The 6,025-nt window shown below is 35.9% G+C and overlaps 1 protein-coding gene across 7 annotated transcripts in view; it reads right to left on the bottom strand.

Annotated features, from left to right (window-relative positions):
* ZFHX4 (zinc finger homeobox 4) overlaps nucleotides 1-6,025 on the bottom strand; it is a 176,790-nt gene that overhangs the window by 72,838 nt on the left and 97,927 nt on the right. The window lies entirely within an intron of this gene.

The raw sequence follows: 6,025 nt of genomic DNA, 5'->3' as shown, positions 1-6,025 counted from the left end.
TTTCCGGATGAGAATGCTAGCTAGTGGAGGCAAAGGAAGACGAGAGTAACAGAATTTTGCCATCGATTGCAAATAGAAGGGGATTACCATGGAAATGCTCTCTACTTTTTAAGTTCTGTCTCAAATGTCTGTTCTTTCCCTAAGAGATCGTTTTATATTTTTCATTTATTTTTTTTTAGGTGAGGCAACCCTTGGTTGACCTCACAGATTTCAAGAACCTTGTCAGCTTACAAGCCTTTATTTTTTATTTTTTTATGCCTACTAACCAGGCCCGACCCTGCTCAGCTTCCAAGACCAGACGGGATTGGGCGCGTTCAGGGTAGCATGGCCGTAGACAAGAGATCGTTTTTAGAGAGCAGTGAAAAGCACGGATTCTGGACTCAGACTGCTTCTCACACCCCAACTATATAGCTGGGAAAGTGGTGTAAACTTGTCTTTAGACTTGGCTGCTCTAAGCCTCAGTTTCCTTGTCTATAAAATAGTAATAATAATAATAATAGTATTTGTCACATAGTGTTGTTAGAGTATTAAACAAATTGAGGAAATTCAAGGCAAACAAATATTTGTATTTGCTATTCTTCTCAGTGAACCGATTCAACTTCAAAGTCAAATTTTAGTAGCAAAAGACAAACACAAAGAAACTAGAGGACGTTCAGGCTAAATAACTCTCTGCATCCCGGTTATCCACATCATCGAGAAAAACGTGCCACCTTAGTCTAAAAATTCTGAACAATTGCTTCACCTCACTTGGCATCTATAGACAAGGACTTAAAGTCCAGTATCCACTGAAAGTCTTTGTATTTTCGAATAAAAATAATAGCCACTGTCAAGTATGTTAATGTCTATAATCATTGTAATTTTTGTAAATTATAACTGTCAGTGGTCACAAACGTACCCAGTGAAAACATAAGGTAACAATTTAGACTTTATATCACTACTCTCAGAAAAGAAGAGCCATTTGTAGGAAACTTAAGTAGGAAGGCAAATTTATAACATTTATTCTAAAAATAGAGGAATTTTTTCCTCTCCCAATGGGATTATTTATAACGTAATATTTGCTAGCGAATATCCACAGCCAAAATTTTACCACTGCTTTTAATTTCTATTATAAAGACAATACACGTTGCTACCTTAGCTTCTGTGGACGGCATTTAAAGAACGTGTCCAAAATATCTAAACTACCAGAAATCCATTTTCATTAGCAGACAGATTTTCACCTATGTTGCTGAACCAATAAATAAAATTCATTTGACTCATTATGGTATAATCTCATGAACATTACAATTTTCTTCATTATAGAGAATTACTCTGGAGTTTTACATTATAAATTTATGTCAACGAAATTATATTTTTGGTCCTGATGATGAAGAATTATGCTTGTTTTTGGACTCTCTTTTTCAGGTATTAAAATTTCATAAACTACTTCCTAGAATAAAATGTAGTACTCAATTTAAATATTTGCATTTATTAGCAATGAAGACATTTAATTGCTATTAACTGTACGTTACATATTTCGTGATTTATTTTGTTAAACTTTGGCATTTTAACGATATTCCAACATGGATCAAGGAAAAGAATATAAGATAACCTAGTTAGAAAATGTATTGGCATATTCTGTTAAGATGCCAATAATCTCAGCAAAAACCAGGAACTCAAGCCAATTCTTTATTTTTTTGCACTAAACAGAATAAAAATGTTTTAAGAACTTTTTTTAGTTTCCGTAAGAAAAATTCTCAGTATGCTTAAGAATGGACCTTCAAAGGATGCTTGTTTTTTGTTAATTACATGCTGCTTGGACATTTAAATAAGTCGAGGCGTTTAAGTTCTAAAGGTAACCCTGCAGTGTTTCTAACTGTTCCCCAAATAATTACAGAGTGGCGCTGGACTGTCATTCATGGGGATCTATTCCATTGTGTGACGAGAAAAAGAAAATGGCGGCCCACACATTAGCACATCACCCATGGCTAGAGCAGTGACAAGACAGATTAGGATGTATATTAAATCTCACACATGACTGCCTTTCTGTATCAAGGTAAAAAATACTTGCTCTTACATACGTTAGAGACCGGTGTTGGTCTGACAGCTACATTAACACTGACAGCAGATCAACATTTATTTTTACATTTACTGAGTCAACAACTAGTCTAAACCCGGTAAAACTTAGATAACTGAAATGAAAAGAAATATCTAGCAGGCAGCCTTATTTTCTCATGTCTAAGAAAATTTTAACCCCCCAAATAGTACTGGGCTTTATGAATTATCAATCCTACAGCAATACATCAAGTGGCATACACAGCTGTGACTTGGTAATCCAATCTCATTTGTCAAAAAAGAAACTTGGTAGCTAGAGAATGGTTCTAGGAAAAGAGACTCCCGCACAGACAATAACACAAATACTCTATGCATATGCATAGGAGACTGATTATTTTCAAAAGCTGCATTACACCATTGTATTAGTTCACCTTCTACACATTATTTTCACAGACAAGAGGAAATTGCTACGCAGTAATCTTGCCTGCAAAATAACCACAGATGAGAAACACACATAAAGCTTACAAAAATGGAAAAAATTCAAATTGCTTAATTTGTTTAAGATTTTTAACGTATTAACTCGTATTAACCATGTTGACAGTTGGAAGCCTCGTGAGAATCGGGTTAGAGAAAAAAAGTCATCATTTACTTTGTTTTAAAATATCACAAAACTAAACAAAAGCCCATCTTGATTTCAAGGCAATACCTTAGTTTCATTAATAATTTAAATGTTGTTTTCCAATGACAGCTATTTTACACTCCAGTTTGAAGTATGTTATTCTCAAAAATACTATAATGCTCTTAAGATGCACACTTATTTTATATACGTTACACAGGAATGCAGCAAAATAAAACATTTACTTTTTTCAGTCAGACTAGTCTCACCGTCTCACCGAATGGGGAGAGATATAAAGAAATCGATATTTAAAACAAAAAACAAAACACAAAACACTAGGACCTGTTATTTTTCTAAAGCTTATATTCAAATGGTTGGCCTTTTTGTTTTAGTCATTTAGCTATGGTCGGAAGCACCATCATTCAGGAGAAACAAAATCATGAAACAACCAAGCAAAGTTCTTTTGATTTCAAATGCATCATGCAACTACACTTCCAATGTCATTTGTTCACCTCCAAAGTCAGACAGGCTTTTATTAAAACACGCCTTTGATAAGAGACTACCCTTCTCCCTTTCCCAGCACACTGTGGAAGGTGATTCAGGTTAGAGCGATGTTCTTAGTAATAATTATCTCCATGAGATCCAGGCTATCGTGTGTGTGAGTCCCTGGAAATGATGCCATTTTGCGAAGCCATGACAAAACTGCATCCGTGATTCTAAGCCCTTCCATTAGTCAACCCCACTGGTAAACAAAGGCAGGAATCAGAAGCCCTCTGTGCTCTTCTCTAATGCCGGGCTAGCTTTTCTAGCAAGAGACACGTATAAGAAAAGGTGGAGAGAAACGTCTGGCACTGCAGAAAGGCACTCTGGTGCTTAAGATGTTTGTAGCATTAAAGGTGACTAATTAATATCAATAGAACGAGTCCCTGGAAGAGTTAAAGGAAGATCATTTCAACAAGCGATGAGACTATCATGCTTATGAGAGAGGCATACTCTGTCCTTCACCACGGGTCATTTCTATGCTCAACAAAGTGATGTAAAATTAAGTACTTTCATAAACAGATGGTCTTTAGGATAATGGCTTGTACTTTTTAATTTCCTTCTTGGCGGTACACCATGCCAAATGTCAGCAATGTCAACGGCCTTCGTCAGAAGTTGTCTGATATCGTTGGGATCTTTTGTACAGATACTCATTTTTTTCCCTAATATTACACATGGAAAGCAGAAAAGTTTAAGAAGGTACAGAAAGATAAAAATTTAATATATTTAACCCAGGGGGAAATGAATCCATATCAAATTCCAAGATTAAAATTTTAAGGTTTAAAGTATTCATTATGTCTTTCATCTGCACTAACACTGCTATTGCTCAGAAGCCAGTAATCTTTAAATACTCTCACGGAAAACATCTTCTGTTCCTAAACCTTATTCTTAACAAGGGGTAAGTGATGCTCCATTTATAACATTTTCAATTCATAGAGTCCACATGTGGCCGTGTCCTAGCATAGCCAGACAGTGTACATTTCAAAAAAAAAAAAAAAAAAACTAAACCTCATAAATCTCCAGAAATTCCTCATGTCTATTATTTTTACCTTCTGCTGCCGATGAGCCTGTTGGGCTCTGTACAGAGGAAATTACAAGTGCTCCAGAAGATTTGGCAAGAAGATGCTAGAAGAAACAATGGGAAAAAAAAAAAAAATTCTTAACTGAAGCATCATATCCAGCTTTGGCTACCATTTACATATTTGAAATTGCAGCTAATAAAATGGAAATTCCATTGAAATGGAATAAATTGTTTTCCGAAATCCCTATCTGATTACTGTTGGTGATGTCTGGAAATTAAACATGTTAAGCTACACTCAATATACTTTATGGAATTCAACTGAAGGCTAACGAGCTTATTGAAAATCTGCCTGTTTATACAATTTTCCAATTAGGAACCAAGGTACTTGGATCCACCTAAAACTTTTACTCCTGGCCTTGTGATCACTTTCCTAATAATATATGTTACCAAACAAATCTCTCTTTACTTAATAGATGTTTGGAGGCCGTGGTAACAGCTGCTAACTAGTAAGGAAATGCCAGTAGAAATATTTTATAGTCACACATTTAAGGACCACTGGAAGTAAGCTTAGAGTTGATGCCAAGGGAAACTCTTACGTTGAAGGCAAATCTCGAAAAGTGATAAAAAATTAATAGGTCAAAAAATCTTTCACTCAAATTATGTATACGCAATGCTAACGCAATCAAGTGCAAAGCAAAAGCCTAACCATCCAGCTTGAGGTTTTTTTTTTTTTTCTTTACTCATCCTTAATATCAATTTCTCCACCAAGTTGGCTGGTCCTATTTTCATTTTGAAGATACCATCTTATAACCCACAGAAGAAAATGATCTCAAAGAAAACTTAATGACTCTTAGGTTCGAAGGGGACTCAATCTACATGCTTAAAGTCTGTTAAACACATAATTGGTATTGGCTATTACATTTCATTCATCAGAAAGATAAAGATAAATAACTAATAAGGTGCAGGTCCACTTGACAGGGATCGCTCTTGAAATAAAGTCGGAGGTGAAAGCACCCTCCCCTAAAAAAACAAACAGAAGAAAACAAAACCAGACCACTGAACGAGGCTCAGTTGTTTACGACTCTACATAAAAAAGGAAAAAAAAAATCACAATTCGACAACCTATCTTAGCAAAAAGAGAAGTCACGACATAGTCATTAACCTCAACCACACAACTTACCAAATCAGCAAATACGCACATACAATGTCGATGACTGGCCAGGGCACAGAGCCGATGTACCCACCATTTACCTTCTGCACAATTGCCCAGCTGCTAAAACCACCTGGAAATAGCTAGCCAAGGACCTGTAAGAGCCCTGGCCCACTCGAGAAACACATTTTATTATTGTAAAACCGAATCCAGTACTTAAGAAAGCTAATAGGAAGGTCTCCCACCTCAAATAGGAAAAGAAGAGAATTGGTCTGACCCAACGCTTCCTACCGAACGCCACGGCTGCTTACTGGAGTCATGCTATTTCCTCTAGTGTGCTGTCTACCTTTAACTAGATCAAAAAAAGTATTTTTTTAAACTCATAATATCTCTTCTTATCTTTTTGAAAATCACTACAGTGCCTTTACAAGGTTTAGTCCCACATGCCTTCACAATTGTTTGGCATTTAGCCAAAACAGAGCTTGGGAAGGCTAGATAAGACAACTGTTATAAAGAAATTAGAAACAAACGCACAAAAAAATTTCCATTCCAATGAATAAAACCTGCTAAACCAAGGCGCGTTAGCAAGGGACTTATAAAAGACATGGCGTAGGTTATTTAAACACCATCCTTATTACGAGAATTTTTCCTCACTGATATCACGTGG

Source organism: Pteropus vampyrus, unplaced genomic scaffold (assembly GCF_000151845.1).
Source record: "Pteropus vampyrus isolate Shadow unplaced genomic scaffold, Pvam_2.0 Scaffold298, whole genome shotgun sequence".
Taxonomy (NCBI): Eukaryota; Metazoa; Chordata; class Mammalia; order Chiroptera; family Pteropodidae; genus Pteropus; species Pteropus vampyrus.
This window is presented reverse-complemented; position numbering and strand designations above follow the sequence as displayed.